We start from the raw sequence: 18532 nt of genomic DNA, 5'->3' as shown, positions 1-18532 counted from the left end.
GACTGTATCAAAGGACTTGGTCAGGTCAATGACCTGTTCACAACACTTCTCCTGGATCTGGCACAGGATGAAGATCGTGTCAATGTGCCTCTGTCCACTCTGAACCCGCACTGACTCTCTGTGAGGTTGCTTTTGGCAACGGTAGGGATGATTCTGCATAAGAGAATTTTGGCGAGGATCTTCCCAGTATTGGACAGCAGGATAGCACCCCTGTATTTCGAGCAATCTGATTTCTCCCCTTTGTTCTTATACAGTGTGACAATTATTGCATTGCGTAGGTCATTTGGGACTGAAACTTTCTCCCAAAAGAATATGAACATGTTTGTGAGTACGCTCAGAGAATGTCTCTGCTGTTTTGTACACCTCCGCTGAGATTCCATTAATTCTATGGGGCTTTATGGCATTTCAGCTTGGAAATAGCAACTTTGACCTCGCCCAGAGTTGGAGGGCCATCAAGCTTAAGTCTGACGTCATGCTGGGGGATCATTTCAATGGATGCATCTTGTATTTGACGATTAGCCCTGAAAAGGTTCTTGTAAAGCTCTCTCCATCACCTCATGATGGGTTCCTTGTCTGTCAGCAGGCTGGCAGAGTGTAGAGGGGCTTAAATCTGATGAAGTCGGACCGTACCGTATACTATGCACAGCGATTCGTAGAAGGCTCGAGTGTTGCCGGTGTCTACATAGTGCTACGTTTGTTCTGTTAGGGAAGTCCAACAACTGTTTTGCATCTGTCTCAGTCTGGCTTGGAGGCTGCTGTATGCAGCTCTGTATTCTGCCTTGGCCACTTGGTCATCGGGTCTAGACAGCACCACTTGATGGGAGGAGTGTTTCTTCTGAACCAGGTTCCAGATTTCAATGTTGTTTTCATAAAGCCAGTCCTTGTTTCTTCTTGAGGAGTGCCCAGCTACCTCGATAACCACATCTTTGGTGGCAGTCTTCAGGTGTTCTCACTTCTTTCCTGTGTCGGACACTGCGTTTGGGGAGCCTTTGCTATCCATTTTCTCCCTTCGCTTGATCTGGAATACATCTCAGAGGCTAAACAGTTTATCCACCTGGAGTCTCATCAACCACCGTCCCCTTTAATCTTATTGCTGGCTTGATAGCCAGCCTAACTTTCGCCCTGACCAGTCTGTGATCCATATAACAGTTTGCACTCGACATGACCCTGGTGTATGGAACAGCCAACATATCTTTTTGGCACACCAAGATGTAGTCCAGGAGGTGCCAGTGTTTGGATCAGGGATGTCTCCAGGTCATCTTGGACCTGACTTTCTGTTGAAACCAGGGCTAATTCTGTGCAGAGCTCCAGGAGCATCCTCCTGTTGTTGTTGCAGTTTCTGACACCTTGGTGACCTAAGACTGAGTAGGTAATCCTCAGAAAATCTGACAGTGTCTGTAGGATGTGAAAACCCTGAGTTAATACTGCTGATGGATAACTATGGTTATCCTGCCACAGTCCTGCCACAGAGAGAAAAATCATTACGTGAAATTGTTGAATTTGGTGTTGTGTCCGAAAGACTGGAACATGCTTTCAGGATATTTGGGAAACTGTTTATATAACACCAACTGATAGGTTCAGTAGGTTCAATTTAATGTCAGAGAAATGTATACAATATACATCCTGAAATTCTTTTTCTTTGCAAACATCCATGAAAACGGAGGAGTGCCCCAAAGAACGAATGACAGCTAAATGTTAGAACCCCAAAGCCCAACCTCCAGCTTCCCCCTCCCACGCATAAGCAGCAACAAGACAATGAACCCCCCCACCACCAACCAGCAATAAAGCATCGACACCCTCCACTGAGCACTCAAGCATGCAGCAAAGCAGCAATAAAGACCCAGACTTGCAGTATCCCAAAGACTACTCGTTCACCCCGGTAATTCGACATACCCCAGGCTTGCTCTCTCTCTCTCTCTCTCTCTCTCTCTCTCTCTCTCTCTCTCTAATAAGGGAAAAAGAGGTGTCCCCGTTTCACAGCGAGAGGGGAGACATAACAAAACAACTTGCCGATCTACGGTGTTAAAAGTCTGTTGCATTGCTTTTTCCGAGCTCTGTGCCCAAAGATCTTGGGACTCTGGGCACGCAGCCAGCATCCTGCTCGCTGCTTACAATCTTCCGTCTCCCACGACACATCAGTCTTCTGCGGCAGCACCAGCCTCGAGTCTGCCCACCTCCGGCACCCTGAAAGCACGCTAGTCTTCTAGGTCACGTCCTTGGGATATCAAAAAGCAGCCGGTCATGAGGCCCTGAGAGCGGGTCCCATTCCCGTAAGGAACCAAAGTCAGCGTGTAACTCCAGGTCAGGGTTTTCAAAAGCACCCTGAGAAGGAAAAAAAGGAAATATTATAGATAGAAATAGAACTGATGCATGGAGATTAATCGGGACCTATATATGGAACACCAAATGACCCATTCAGAATATTGATATCAATGTTTTGACAAATGGAGAGTTTCAATAATACTTTTTTTTAATCACCAAGAACAGAATGGGACAAAGATCCGTATTCCATTCTGTAAGTGTCCATGTCTTTATATGTAAATGTAATCAAGATCTGGTAAGACTACTGTAATAAGTTTCCAGGACTCAAAGTGATCTGTTTTGAATTGGGAACTCAATAATTGAAGGCATCTCTAACTTAAACCATCTCCTGTTAAATGTACTTCATGTTCTTTGCCTACATTTGCAAAAATATGTGTATCTTTTGTTATCATTATTAAAACTGATAGTATTGGATATTGGCACCAAAAGGACAAGCAGAATAAAAGGAGGACATTTGGAATATTTAATACACTGGCAAAGCCACATCATATATTTTACTTAATTGGTTTCCACTCATAACAATAGGAATGTACTGGGCTGTGGCAGAAGCAGTGTCGGTATGAACAATAGGCAATGTATCTATTATCTTAACATCCAGGAAGGTCAGAGGCCTATGACAGTTTGAGTAGGAGAAACATTTGAAATCATGTGCAATTTAATCTTTACACAAATAAAGGTAAGTATTGCATTGTCTGGGCAATGAGAAAGCAAGTCTGCCCCAGAGGATGTTCTTCATCTTCTTTGCTGAGTTGTTCCAATACACTTTTGCTATGAGATTCACTCACTCTGCTGACACAACTATTAATAGCATTTTGGGTCTGAGTGTATAGATATACGAAAGTAATTGCAAACAATGCAGCTTAGTCCTTCTTTCACTTGCTCATCACCAGCACCAGGGTGTCAGCTCACCGAGGCTATTGTGCTTGGAATGAGCTATCGGGGTAACAATGAAAGCAAAGTTAACCCTTTGTTGGCTGCTTCAGTGGGCCTTCCAGTGTGAGATTGTTGTGTGGTTGTAAAGAGAGTGTCTGGGTCAGAGGAACAGCTTAAGGATCACTGGGGCCAAACCTCATTGGTTGTTACTGTGGCTGTAAAGTGAGAGTTCAACTTCTCTCCCCCTTAAGCAAGTGCCGGACCCACCATATACGCTGTGTGTGATGGGTGGAGACTACCTGTGCTTCTGTCGCTCCACAATGTCACCTACCTCTCTTTCCCATCAGCCCTTTCACCCTGACAACCTCCACTATATTTTCCTCACTTCACACTCCTGTGTCCTATGCCATCTTCTCCCCTATTTCTTCCATATCCCCTCTCTTTCTCCTCTGCCTCACGTCTCCCGAACCCTGTCTCCAGTCCAGATGAAGAGTCTTGATTCAAAATGCCTACTGTTCATTTCCCTCCACAAATGCAGCCTGAAGTAATGAGTTCCTCCAGCAATTTATTTTTATTTGCTCCAGAAACCAGCATCTGCAATCTCTTCTCCCTCCAGTCTCACATCTCTTCTCCTCCATCCCTTCTGTGTCACCTCAATCCCCTCGCATTTCTCCCTTCTCTTTCCTGTCCATCTCCTCTGTCTCCTACCTCATCCATCATTCCTATTCTCAAACACACTCATTCTGCTGACTTCCCTCAATATCACTCTCTTCTTATATTCTGCCTTTCCTATCTCCCTCCCCTTCTCCCTCTCTCTCACCCTCTCTCTCTAATTCTGTAGAATTCATCTCCATTCATTTGAACATGGACTATTGAAATGGAAGATGATTATTAATATTTATTTTATAATTTGTCAAATTAGATTTAATTATTTCTAGTTAATAGATTTTTGGTCAATATCTTTAATCAAAAATATATATGTCCTCTCACTGCTGAGACCTTAGTCTACCTCATGAATTCCTCCCGTGTGTGTCTGGACCAGGTAGTGTGGAAGTAATGGAGAGGGAATGATCATCTGCTGGCAAGCAGGTAGTCATAGACTAAATCAGTACAGAATAAGCCTTTTGGCACAGGTGGCCAGCTCTGGTTGTCCCAGTTACCCCTATTTGCCCCATATCTGGCTAAACCTTTCCTATCCCTTTACTTATCCAAATGGCTGTTAAATATTATTACCATATCCACCTCAGCTACTTTCTCTAGCAGCTCAATCCATATTTACACCATTGTCTGTGTGAATAAATGAAAACCTTTTAAATCTTTCCCTTAATACCTTAAACCTTAGCTTGATAGTTTTTGGTTCCCTTTTCCTGTGGAAAAGACTGTGTGGAGTTACAGTATCTGTGCCCCTCATGATATTATACACCTCTCTAAGGCCACCCCTCAGGATCTTGTATTTTAAGGAATAAAGTCTAATTTTACGAGACTTTCCACTGTTCCACTTTCCAGAAGTACAATCAGTTCAGATGAAGATGTCAATCTGAAATGCCCATTATCTATTTTTCTGATACACTAAGTTCCTCCAGCATCTTATGTGTTGCTTATGATTAGATTGTGATGGGACATTTGTGATTCCTTGATGCTGGACTTGTTGGTGAGGATCACATTGTTGTTGGCTACCAAGGATCCCTAGCATCAACCTGTATTCATCAGTTGTATTGAAGGCTGATTCCATACACCATAGCTGATCATCATGGCTCATCAACTCACCTTAGTAAGTAATGCCCACCTTAGCCAGCACCATTTACCCACCTGAATGGGTAATATATTGTATTTCCATGAGCTGAATTGATGGACTTTAGGCAAAGCATAAAGGATTGAAAGGTAAACAGATAGAATTGATTGAACAGGCTGTTAGGAAACAAACATGAAACATCAGTATTGAAATAACCCTTTTGGGTTGAATGGCTTGTTCTGATGCCTTGTAACTTAGACATTAAGTTTCAATCGTTCCAATGATCGTGGATTAGAACAATTACTGTTTAACCAATACTTCTGTGTTACTTTTAATGTTTGTCATTCAGTTGGCATATGAAGTACCAAAGTGATACCATGACCTATTTCAAGGCTATAAAAGAGTACAAATATCTCCCAAAAAATTGTTGTCTTAGTAAACTTCCCAAACCATTTTAAATTACTTTAAATAGCCTGAAGAATGCTTTTATAGATGTTGTGGAAACTGGGTCTGCATCTGTGTCCCAGGATCTGTATGTGCATTCTGTAACAAGGGTCCGTATTTGCATTCTTGAACTCAGGGTCTGTATAAATGTTCTGGGGTATAGGTCGGTATTTGTGATCTTGAACACAGTGTCTATGCATGCGTTCTGGAACCTGGGGCCCGTATGTTGGCTGCTGGTGGAACGTAAAAATGGATGATCAATGTTTTAGATTAAGAGCCTGCATCACGTCTGGACAAAATAATCAAGAACATGTCTTCCCAACCCTAGGTCTGAACACTTCCTATTTTATGCAGGATTTCTCAAGCAATCCTAATCCAAGGCCTGAACGTCTCTCCAGATCTCATTTCTGTACCATCATCCTCCAATCTCAGGCGGTGTACTCCAATCATATTGGGTAGGCAGGACTGACTACTTTTGACGAAAAGGGCTTCTTTGTAATTCCTCTTCGTCACCCTCCATTTAGACCGCACACACCATAGACAGGAGATGGTGGCAAAGTGGCGCTGGGCAGATCAATTCAAAGTGTTCTTCAATAGGCTGGTGAATAATTCATTCTGCTCAGGACTGATTAATAACCTGATGTCTGGTTAAATATTCTGGGCCTTTGACTGTAAGCAAACGTCATTTACATGCTGCAAATTATTGAACCAATATTGATGCATTTTGCATCAAAGGAAATCTTCCAAAGCCAGCATTGAAAGTTTATAATTGCTTGCAGAAAAGTATTTCCTCATGGTATAAAGCTGAAAATTAGTAACTGTTTTGCCATTTTAAATTTAAGTAACATTACTATGTATTTATGACTAGCCTACGGCCATGAATAGATGCTTCCTGTAGGTTGCACCATAACCCATGCATGTTCCTTCCCCAAATTTTTGCATGTTGCTGCCCTGCTGTCTAACAAGAGACTCTCTGGATCCTAACACAAGTGACTGTTACATTCAGCGTGTCTTACAAATGAACATACAACTAGGGAGGTCCAGCCACTCAGCCCCTCAAGCTGACTCCGCATTTAATATATTCATGGTTTTAACCTTAACTCTGTATTCATTTCTAACTCCTTGCTTATTAGAGTGTATCTACATCTGCCTCAAATCTACTTTAGCTCTATTTCCCTACCCTAAAAAAATGCTCAAAGGTACTGTTGCCATCGCCTTTTGAGGAGGAGAATTCAACTGCCGTTCTTGCCATAACCTCAACACGTCAGGATCAAGGGTTTAATCCTGACCTCTGGTGCTCTTTGTATAGATTCTGCACATTCTCCGGAAACACTCAACGATAATCTACTGTTATCCAAACCAAGCACTGTTTGGTTGTTATGAATGACAAAGCAAAACTGGGAGGTCTGAGTAAAAGCTTACATACTACAAATACTACTGAAAAGTGATGACATCGAGTGAATCTATCTTAGTGCTGTTGAATGAGGGGAAAGTATTAGACAGGACATGAGAAAGAACCTCCTTCACTTCATAAACAGCAACCATGTATGTAATTCCAGGTCTTTAGTGTAACATCACCCGTTCAGTTAAACACAAGAGAAGATAGATAGATAGATAGATAGATACTTTATTCATCCCATGGGGAAATTCCAACTTTTTTCCAATGTCCCATACACTTGTTGTAGCAAAACTAATTACATACAATACTTAACTCAGTAAAAAATATGATATGCATCTAAATCACTATCTCAAAAAGCATTAATAATAGCTTTTAAAAAGTTCTTAAGTCCTGGCGGTAGAATTGTAAAGCCTAATGGCATTGGGGAGTATTGACCTCTTCATCCTGTCTGAGGAGCATTGCATCGATAGTAACCTGTCGCTGAAACTGCTTCTCTGTCTCTGGATGGTGCTATGTAGAGTCCGTAGCCTACTCAGCGCCCTTCGCTCAGCTACCGATGTTAAACTCTCCAGTACTTTGCCCACGACAGAGCCCGCCTTCCTTACCAGCTTATTAAGACGTGAGGTGTCCCTCTTCTTAATGCTTCCTCCCTGGCTTTTACTGTTATTTCTGGAATGGGACCATAACCTCAGGTGTATGGAGGTGAGAATACCAGCTGGTGAGCCATAGTTCAAGGCAAGGTTTTATATCTTGGGCTGAAAGGAGAGGAATAAATTCTGATGCCCTCTGATAAGATGACAAAATGAGTTGAAACACTGTCTCTAACTCATTTTCTATTGTTATCCGAAGACATACCATTCTAATGAAACACAGCACGCCCACTCAAAACTGTAACTCTGTCTACACTTCCTGCTACCTCAGAAAAGCAGCCATCAAAGATCCCCTCCCATAAGGCTATAAGACATAGGAGCAGAATTAGGTCATCTGGCCCAGTGAGTCTGCTCCACCATTCAATCATGGTTGATCCTTTTTTTTAATCTCCTCCTCAACCCCAGTTCCCGGCCTTCTCCTCGTAGCCTTTGATGCCATGTCCAATCAAGAACCTATCAATCTCTGCCTTAAATATACCCAACAGCCTGGCCTCCACAGCTGCATGTGGCAACAAATTCACCACCCTTTGGCTAAAGAAATTTCTCCGAATCTCTGTTTTGAAAGGGCGCCCCTCAATCCTGAGGCTGTGCCCTCTTGTCCTGGACTCTCCCATCATGGGAAACATCTTTTCCACATCTGTCTAGGCCTTTCAGCATTCGAAAGGTTTCAATGATCCTCTCCTCATCCTTCTGAATTCCAGCGAGTACAGACCCAAAGCCATCAAACGTTCCTCGTATGACAACCCTGTCATTTCTGGAATTATCCTTGTGAACATCCTCTGCACTGTCTCCAATGCCAGCACATCTTTTCTAAGACGAGGGGCCCAAAACTGTTCACGATACTCAAGGTGAGGCCTCACCAGTGCCTTATAATGCCTCAGCATCACATCCTTGCTGTTGTGTTCTAGACCTCTTGAAATGAATGATAAGTGATGTGCTATAGTTACATAGACTTTTTTTTACAGTTTATACAAGCCACTTGAATGCAAAAGTACAATTTTAACTTTGCTGATGGCACAAAGATAGGTGGGAAAGAAAGGTGTGAGAAGGACATAAGAAGGTTACAAAGATACATAGATCTATAGTTGATGAATTTTCAATTTTGTTAAGAACAATAAAAGTGAAGCATATTATTCCAATGATGACAGACAGTGGAAATCTGCAAAGCAACCAGTTCTGCTGTCCAAATATAGTATATGTGTAGATAATTTTGCAGGCTAACAGAATGTTATTGTTTATTGTTAGGTGAACTGAATACATAACTAGGGAAGTTATACCTCACCTATACAAGGCATTGGTGAGGCCAAATGTATACAGTTCAGGTCTCTTTCATTAAGGATGTTAATACATGGGAGTGGGGGTTTCAAAAACTCATGTGAGATGATTAGATGGAGACCACAAAGGGCTGCAGAAAGGAAGATGATAAGTGGAAACAGATATTGGAAGGACAGTGAGCAGGTGGGAACAGTAAGGCTGGAGTAACACCTGTGTTACTGTGGAGTAACACAGTAACACCTGGAGTATTGTGTGCAGTTTTGGTCCCCTAATCTGAGGAAAGACATTCTTGCCATAGAGGGAGTACAAAGAAGGTTCACCAGATTGATTCCTGGGATGGCAGGACTTTCATATGAAGAAAGATTGGATCGACTAGGCTTACATTTGCTGGAATTTAGAAGATTGAGGGGGGATCTTATTGAAACGTATAAAATTCTAAAGGGATTGGACAGGCTAGATGCAGGAAGATTGTTCCCAATGTTGGGGAAGTCTAGAACGAGGGGTCACAGTTTAAGGATAAAGGGGAAGCCTTTTAGGACCGAGATGAGGAAAAACTTCTTCACACAGAGAGTGGTGAATCTGTGGAATTCTCTGCCACAGGAAACAGTTGAGGCCAGTTCATTGGCTATATTTAAGAGGGAGTTAGGTATGGCCCTTGTGGCTAAAGGGATCAGGGGGTATGGAGAGAAAGCAGGTACAGGGTTCTGTGTTGGATGATCAGCCATGATCATACTGAATGGCGGTGCAGGCTCGAAGGTCCGAATGGCCTACTCCTGCACCTATTTTCTATGTTTCTAATAGGGGGCCTAGTTGATTGTGTATGGGGGTGCGGGGGAGTGACAGGGAGAGAGGACCAAGTGGAGACAGGTTAAGCGACAAGCAACATAGAACTGGGTGAGTTGGGAGAAGGATGAATGTGATAGGGCAGAAGATACAAAGACTTGAGAACAAGTACCTTCTATCCTACTGTTATAAGACTCTCGAATGACACCTTGTCTGATAAAGTCTGAATTTCCCAATCTATGTCATTGTGGTCTTGCAATTTATCAGTTTATGCACACTGCATATTCTTTGAAGCTGTAACAATTTATTCTGCATTCTGTTTTTGTTTGCCCTTTTGCACTACCTCAATGTTCTTATGTATGGAATGATCTGTCTCGATAGCAAAAGATGCTCAATGTTCAATAATAAGCATATTACCAATGACTGTATTTTTATGAGTCTCTGGCCATTTTAGCACAAGGAGGAGGGAGTATAGAAAGATGGAAGTCCAGCTACGGGGTATGTTCTGGAGTATGATCTTCAGTGCATGTCTCCTTATTTTTAAGCTTCATAATTACTCCCTATGCAATTCAGAGAAGCTTCACTTGGTTGATTCCTGGGATGGAGGTGTTGACTTATGAAGAAAGGTTGAAAGCATTGGACTAATACTTCTTGGAAATAAGAAGAATGAAAGGCGATGGTATTGATTCTGAGTGGGGTTCATTGGGCAGATGCTGAGATGACTTTTCTCCCTGAGGGGAACCCAGAATTGGTAGGCATATGTTGAGAATAAAGTGCTGCTCACTTAAAGAAGCAGAAAAGAGGGATTTATTTTCCCTGAAGATTGTGAATCTTTGGAATTCTGCACTTCCAGAGAATTAGGAGGATGATTCATGAAATATATTGAGGGCAAGGATTCACATTCTTGTACCTTAGGGAAGTGAAAGGTTAAGAGGCACAGGAAAGAGGAACTGCGGCTAATTATCAGAGGACCCATGGCCTGGTTAAATGGAAGACCAAGCTTGTGGGACTAGGAAACATTAAGTGATACAAATTAATGGAATGTCAACTAGCACCAGCATTGGCCTTATCCTTTACAAATACTTATCTCACACAACAAAACAACCTGAAGGTAACTCAGAAACATGTACGACACTATTTAACAATTAAGATCCTCATGTGGGAGAACTTGCTCTTCTCCCACATTGGTTGCTCTCAGATCTCTGGCAGCCTATAGCTATCATGTTACTAAACTACATGAACAGCCAATCACATTGAAGTAGCACAGTAGGAAGTGACACTTAATTAATTTATTAAATATATTGCAAAACACTATTAGAACATTCATGCGCCATTCATGTAGAAGAGAATATATTAATAAAAACTAGACTCCTTTGATGTTAAAATTCATAGTAGCTTGCAGAAAATGGAGACCATGTACTTATGTCAACATTAAATGCTTTTTACTGTTAGATAATTATGCAATAATTCTGGCTGAAAACAGCAATAATAATCACTTAGATCTCATGTATCTGAGGGTTTCGGCCCAAAACATCGACTGAACTTTTTTCCATAAGTGCTGCCTGATCTGTTGAGTTCCTCCAGCATTTTGTATGTGATACCAATTTTCAGTGGATGCTACCACAAAACTAGCTTGTAAGTGGGTAAAGTTAAGGCCGGGCTTATAGTTGTGCTGGAGGTAGCTGCAAGTGGTGCATCTTGACTCACTGACAGCAGTTTCTGGGTTTTATTCAACAATGCATCAGTGCATGGAGTAATGGCAGCATTTTTCCACAACCACCACAAAATTCAGCAATAGTTTTAATTCCTAACCTCTCAAATCATTGGTCTCCTTTTACCTTCCCTCAATGGTCTTGGCAAAGAGTGTTTTATTTTATCAATGGCAACTTGAGTCAAGACTTAAGTCCAGCTTCCCAATCTGGAACAAGTGCCTTCATTTATTTCTTGCAATTACTTTTCAAAATTTAACTCAGCCATGATCAAACAGCAAAACGCACACAATTCAAACATGTGTTCAGTTGATTTACCTGGCCAAGTTTAGAAGGCTTTTGGGAGGGGTTGCCTCCAGGGGATCCTCTGAGTTAAAGGTGCCAGTGTTGGTATACCCTATTACAGGCACAGAGGGGCATTCTATCCTGTGGCCTTAGGAGTTTCTACATGTTTCCCATAACTCAAGATGAAAGGTCAGTAATGGCTCTCAGCATTGGCTGGTTATTCAAGCAAATGCATCAAATATTTTAAGAGCAGAAAAAAAGTATTTTAAAAAATAGGGATAACTAACCAGTGTTTTGAAAAACGCTAATTAGTCACAGTTAGTTGAGAAATATTTGAAAGGGGAAATCTGACCACTAGGAATTGCATGTTAAAAAGGTTTCATGGCAATTTTTATTAATTTTAACTTTCTGAAGATTTTTCTCCTCCATTCTCTATATTTATTCATGCATCCAGTTAGAGGTTGCATTGTGACGACATCATCAGAATGGAGTGCATGGGATGAGGTTTGGAAAAGGGTGCATTAACATGACTCCACAGGAATAGGAAAATAATGTCAGCTCTCTGGGTTAACCAAGAGAAGGCTCGCTCACTGTTTCACTCAGGCAGGTCTAGATCTGGTGTCATCCCTCTGTATAGTATCACCTGCAGATTTGGAAGTTGGGTAGACGAGCAAGCACATCGAGAAACATTGAGGAGATTTAAAACAGGACTCTTCTGATACATAACGCCAAAATCATAAGTAATATTGAAGGGTAGAGTAGTGGACAGAGTTCTGGATGCATCAGGATGTTGTTCATTGACTTCAGCTCAGCATTTATCATGATTGTCCCTCAGAGGCTCGTTGAGACACCCTTCTCTGAAACTGGATCTTGGAATTCTTGACTGAAAGACCCCAGGTTGCCAGAAACATCTCAAGCCTCATGATACTGAGCCCTGGTACCCACCACCACCACTCCCCCCCCCCCCCTCCACCCACGGGATTGTGGGCTCAGTCTGCTGCTGTTCACGTAGTTAACACACGGCTGCACTGTCAGATTCAGCTCAAACTACAACATCAAGTTCACTTGTGATGGCCTCGTCAGCAACAATGATGAGTTGTCATATAGAGAGGAGGTAGAGAGGTTTGACAAATGGTGTGAGAATAACAACCTGAGCCTCAATGTGGACAGGACAAAGGAGATGATTGTGGATTTCAGGAAGGCACAGTTCAACCACTCTACATTGCATGTCACTGGCTCTATCATGGAGAGACTGAAGACCACAAAGTTCCTTAGTGTGCACTTAACAGATGATCTAACCTGGACCCACAGTACCTCTTCACTAGTCAAGAAGGCACAGCAGTGTCTACACTTTCTGAGGAGACAAAAGTGTGCAAGGTTTCCGAACCCCTGTCTAACAACCTTCTAGAGGAGCACCATTGAGAGTGTCCTATCTGGCTGCATCATTGTGTGAGACAGAGACTGCAAGGCATCAGACTGCAAGACCCTATAGTGGACAATTAAAAACCTCTGAGAGCAACATCGGGGCCTCCCTCCTCCCCATTCGTGACATTTATTGGCGGCTTCGCAGATGAAGGGCCTAAAGCACTTTGGAAGATCCCTGCCACCCATCCCACAATCTCTTTGACCCACTACCATCAGGAAAGAGGTACAAAAACATCAGGACTCAGACGGCCAGACTGGGTAACAGCTTCTTCCTTCAGACTGTGAGATTAATGAATAACCTGCCACCTCTGAGGTCTTGACACTAGGACAGTGAGCTGTTTACTGTTTACCTGTGCTATAATTCACTACATGCTGTGTGGGTGCATCATGGTCTGGAGGAACGTTGTTTCATTTGGTTGTGTATCAGATGACATTGAACTTCCACTTGTGCCACTGATCCAGAAACAAATGTTTGAATACCACCATGGAAACTTCAGTAAAATTCAACTGAAGTTGAAATGAAGCTAAAGCTTAAAAAAAAGTTTTTGTCTGTAATGGGGGTGGGTTGTGAAGCTACCAGCTTGCTTTAAAAACCCATTGCCTTACTAATACCATCTCAAGAAAGGTTTGGCACGCTGACCTTCATTGGTCAAGGCATTGAGTGTAAAAGCTGGGATGTTGTGTTGCAGTTGTCCAAGCTATTAGCTGCATTTGGAATGCTGTGTTCATTTTTGATCACTCTGCTATTGGAAGGGTGACATTAAGCTGGAAAGAGTGCAGAGGAGATCGAAATGGACATTGGCATGGTTCTAGGGACTGAGTTATGGAGAGAGTTTGAGCAGATTGGCATTTTTATTGGAACGTAGGAGAATAAGGGGTGATTTATGGAGGTGTATAAATTATGAGGGGCATGGATAGGATGAATACACACTTTTTAAAAAATTTCCCTAGAGTTGGTCAATTAAGAATTAGAGGGCATATTTTTATGGGGAAAGGGGAGAGATTTAATAAGAAGCTGAGGTCAGTATATAGATGATATGCCAGAGGAAGTGGTTAAGGCAAATGCATTACTAACATTTAAAAAGTATATGGACAGGAGTAAGGATAGGAAAGATTGAGAGGTTATCAGACCAAAATGCAGGCAACTGGGACTAACTTGGATGAGAACCCTGGTCGGTGTGGATCATCTGGACCAATGAGTCTGTTTCTGTTTTGCATGACTATGACTCTCCCCTGTTTGATTTAGATATTACTTCAAACTCACTAATATGGTTGACTCTCAGCTGCTTTCTTCAGTTCCAGGGTAATTAACAATGGACAATAAATGCTCACCATACCTTTATCCCTAAACAAGTGAAAAATATTCACTTTGTTCACATTTATGAGCTTACCGACTCCATTTACTTACTCTGACTTCTCCTCTCTTTTTCCAGTCCTGATGAAGGGTCTCGGCCTGAAAAGTCGACTCTTTGCTCTTTTCCATAGATGCTGCCTGGCCTGCTGAGTTCCTCCAGCATGTTGTGTAGTTTGTGTGTATCGCCTTAAGTTTCGGGCTTGTCTAGTCTGAGAAAAAAGACTGACACTCCACCCTGTCGATGCTGTGAGGTAATGTTACGACTATATAAGACCCTGGTCAGACCCCACTTGGAGTACTGTGCTCAGTTCTGGTCGCCTCACTACAGGAAGGATGTGGAAACTATAGAGAGAGTGCAGAGGAAATTTACAAGGATGTTGCCTGGATTGGAGAGCATGCCTTATGAGAATATGTTGAGTGAACTTGGCCTTTTCTCCTTGGAGTGACGGAGGATGAGAGGTGACCTGATGGAAGTGTATAAGATGATGTGAGGCATTGATTGTGTGGATAGCCTGAGGCTTTATCCCAGCGCTCAAATGGCTAACATGGGGGGGGGGCATAGTTTTAAGGTGCTTGGAAGTATTGTAGGTACAAGGGAGATGTCAGAGGTAAGTTTTTCACACAGAGAATGGTGGTTGTATGGAATGCACTGCCAGTAAAGGTAATAGAGGTGGAGACAATAGGGTCTTTTAAGAGACTCTTAAATAGGTCCATGGAGCTTAGAAAAATAGAGGACTATGTGGTAAGGAAATTCTAGGCAGTTTGTAGAGTTGGTTACATGGTCGGCATAACATTGTTGGCTGAAGGACCTATAATATGCTGCAGGTTTCTATGTTCAATGTTCCATGTCCTATATTCCTGGCTGAAGGCTGACACAAAAGATAGGAGAAGCTTGCAACAATTAGTTCTGGGTATGAAGGTTGCATTCTTTGTAAAAGTGCTGAGAAGAGAGATATCATTGATTTTTAGGGTGCATCCACCAGACAGCTGCTCCTATTGCACATTATGAGATGACTCCAGTCCCTACGAGTCAGTCTCCTTATGCCACAATGGGCACTACAGTGTCAGCTTCTGATAGCAGCTTCCAGAGGTCACATGATAAAAGGTTGAAGATCTGGTAACAGATGTAATGATTGTCAACTTTGAAAGTCAGACTATCAGGACAGCTATTGTGTCTACAGCTACTAGGGAACTAGTTAGCCTGTGAACACCATCAGACTCTCGGAAAAATTAGGGATGAACAACTTAACACGGCTTCTTCCAAAGATCCATCACTGCTTGGGTAAATATATTTTATAAAAGGATTAGCCATCATTCAGTGAACATCAGAACTGAGTAAATATGTAATGATAAAATGAAATTTCTATGTCAAAATAATAATTGAAGGGATTCTACTGAATCTAATATCAGCAGACAGGCTTTCTGTAATCTTGTGCAGCATTTGGCCATTGTCCTGATCTACAAGGATGATCCTGAATTAGCATGGCATACAAATCAGCTTTTGGATCTTTATAAGATTATCTATATTATGGGCTAATGCTGATATCTTCTCCAACAAACTACAACATGTTTGAGGATCAAATTTTCAATATGAAACACACAGCTTAAATGTGATGTCAAAGATTATTGTTAAAACAAGCAATTTAGATCAACAAGAGGCTTCAGAAAATGGTTTCAAAACCTTCCATTAGCAAACTTTCAATTGTTTTTAAAGACTTCCCCATCCTTTCTCACTAGGTGTTACAGTAATAAGCCTTATGATGATTTACTCTCAGTACTTGACCTGGGTCAGGTTTACATAATGTATCAGATTCATTACATGAGACTCTTAATAGACTATTACTTATTACTATACACAATTTATATTCTAGATTATACTCCAGGGAACCTGGCTTCTTTAAGCATAGGATTCCCTTCTCAATTTAGATTTAGTTCAGCATGAAATGAAGTAAAGGAGACAAACAACAGCAAGAAATGAACTGTTGGAGGACCTCAGTGGGGGATCCCAGAGCAAGCAAAAGCTGAGCTGCCGGAGAAACTCATGCGGGAAGAATTGAACAGTTGACATTTTGGCTCAAGGCTCTTCATCTGGTCTCCCTTATTCTGGAGTACAGATGAAGGAGTTCAGCCAAAAATGTTTACTGTCCATTCCCCTCCACAGATGCTGTCTGGCCTGCTGAATCTCTCCAGCAGCTGGTTCTTCATTCCAGAATCCAGCATCTACAGTCCCTGCTATCTCCAAGCTAAACAGCGGTATTGGTGATGTTCAGTGTGGAGATATGTAAAAGCCCAGGAACTGAAGGGGATTCTATATATTCAGGTATTAAACATAAGTAATAAAATAAACTCAACCAATAGAAACTGTTTTCTTCCTTTAATACCATAATGCTATGCTGTATTAAATATTTTCCCACTATTGATAATAATCCATTGACCATTGGTGCTACTATTGGTGAGCATTGGCAGACAGACTCATACAGTCAGACATGAAACAGGACGTGTGGGTTCGCTGAGTCCACACTGATCGTCAAGCATCTATGTACAAATATCTCATTTTATTCACCCTACACCCTCATCTACCCACAAGGTTCTACCATTTACAGACACCAGGGGAAATTTGCACTGGCCAGTTAGCCTAACAATCAGCTCATCGTTGGGGAAACTGACATGGTCACAGGGACAAGAACACATGGTTACAGGGAGTGCATGTGAACTCCACACAGACAGTGCCAGAGGGCAGGTTTAATCTGGGCCTTGGAAGTTATGAGGGAGCAGCTCTACTAGCTGCACCACAATGCTGCCAATTCTAGTCCATGATATAATGTGAGTCATCAGTATTACAGATGAAGTCTATTAATAAACCATGGTGTTTACATTTCTGATCAATGTAGCCTCCAACCTGATGGCATGAACATCAATTTCTCTAACTTCTGGTAATTTCTCCCCCTTCCCTCCTTACTCCTTCATCCCAAATTCTTTTGCGGGTTACTGCCCTTTCACGCCCAGTCCTGATCAAGGGTCTTGGCCCAAATTGCTGACTGTTTATACCTCTCCATAGATGCTGCCTGACTTGCTGAGTTCCTCCAACATCCTCTGTGTGTTGATTCCAGGGCCGTCAGACTGCGATCTGGTGATGGAGATTTCATGATAAGTTGGTAAATTGGTATCTTTTTGTTTCATATACTGAGGGACAATATAAAACTTTATTTTGCGTGCCATCCATACAGATCATTGCATCAGGTTAGTTAGTACGTTGAGGAAGTGCAAGGGAAAGGCAAAAATAGAATGAGGAATAAAGTGTTCAAGTTTATTGTTGCTGACCGTACCCATGTACACTTCCAAATAGAAGCATAGAAATCTACAGCACACTACAGGCCCTTTGGCCCACAATGTTATGCTGACCATGTAACCTACTCCAGAAACTGCCTAGAATTTCCTTACTGCATAGCCCTCTATTTTTCTAAGCTCCGTGTACTTATCTAAGAGTCTCTTAAAAGACCCTATTGTACCCACCTCTATCACCTTTGCTGGCAGTGCATTCCACACAGTCACCATTCTTTGTGTGAATAACTTACCTCGTTCATCCACCTTGTGCCTACTTCCAAGCACCTTAAAACCATGTCCTCGTGTTAGCCATTTCAGCCCTGGGAAAAAGCCTCTGGGTATCCACTAAAAACTACGTTTTTCCAGACCCAGGTGCACAATACAGTGCGTATAACTCATACACACAATGTATAAAGTAAACACAAAGTACACTGCAGATGCTGTGGTCAAATCAAGACGTACAAAAAAGCTGGATGTACTCAGCAGGTCGGGCAGCATCTGTTGAAAGAAGCAGTCAACGTTTCAGGTCGAGACCCTTTGTCAGGACTAAAGAAGGAGGGGGCAGGGCTGTATAAAGAAGGTGGGGGGAGGGTGGAAAACCAATCAGAGGAAAGATCAAGGGGTGAGGGAGAGGATAGGCAGGAGAGGTGAAGAAGGAATCTGAGGGGAAAGCACTATGGGTAGTAGAAGAAGGCAGAGTCATGAGAGGTGATAGGCAGATGAGTTCCAGGTGAGGCAGCACTTCACTTGTGAGTCTGTTGGGGTAATCTATTGCATCCGGTGCTCCCGGTGCAGCCTCCTCTACATCGGCGAGACCCGACGCAGATTGGGGGACCGCTTCGTCGAGCACCTACGCTCCGTCCGCCACAACAGACAGGATCTCCCGGTTGCCACCCACTTCAACTCTCCTTCACATTTCCATTCGGATATGTCCATATATGGCCTCCTTTACTGCCA

The 18532-nt window shown here is 42.3% G+C and overlaps 1 long non-coding RNA gene across 1 annotated transcript in view; it reads right to left on the bottom strand.

Annotated features, from left to right (window-relative positions):
* Window positions 1–1778: 1778 nt before the first annotated feature.
* Window positions 1779–18532, bottom strand: part of LOC140732855 (uncharacterized) — a 214228-nt gene continuing 197474 nt past the window's right edge. The window contains exon 4 of the long non-coding RNA XR_012100173.1: window positions 1779–2322. This is a non-coding gene — a long non-coding RNA (uncharacterized lncRNA). The remainder of the gene's footprint in view (window positions 2323–18532) is intronic.

Source organism: Hemitrygon akajei, chromosome 1 (genome assembly GCF_048418815.1).
Source record: "Hemitrygon akajei chromosome 1, sHemAka1.3, whole genome shotgun sequence".
NCBI lineage: Eukaryota > Metazoa > Chordata > Chondrichthyes > Myliobatiformes > Dasyatidae > Hemitrygon > Hemitrygon akajei.
This window is presented reverse-complemented; position numbering and strand designations above follow the sequence as displayed.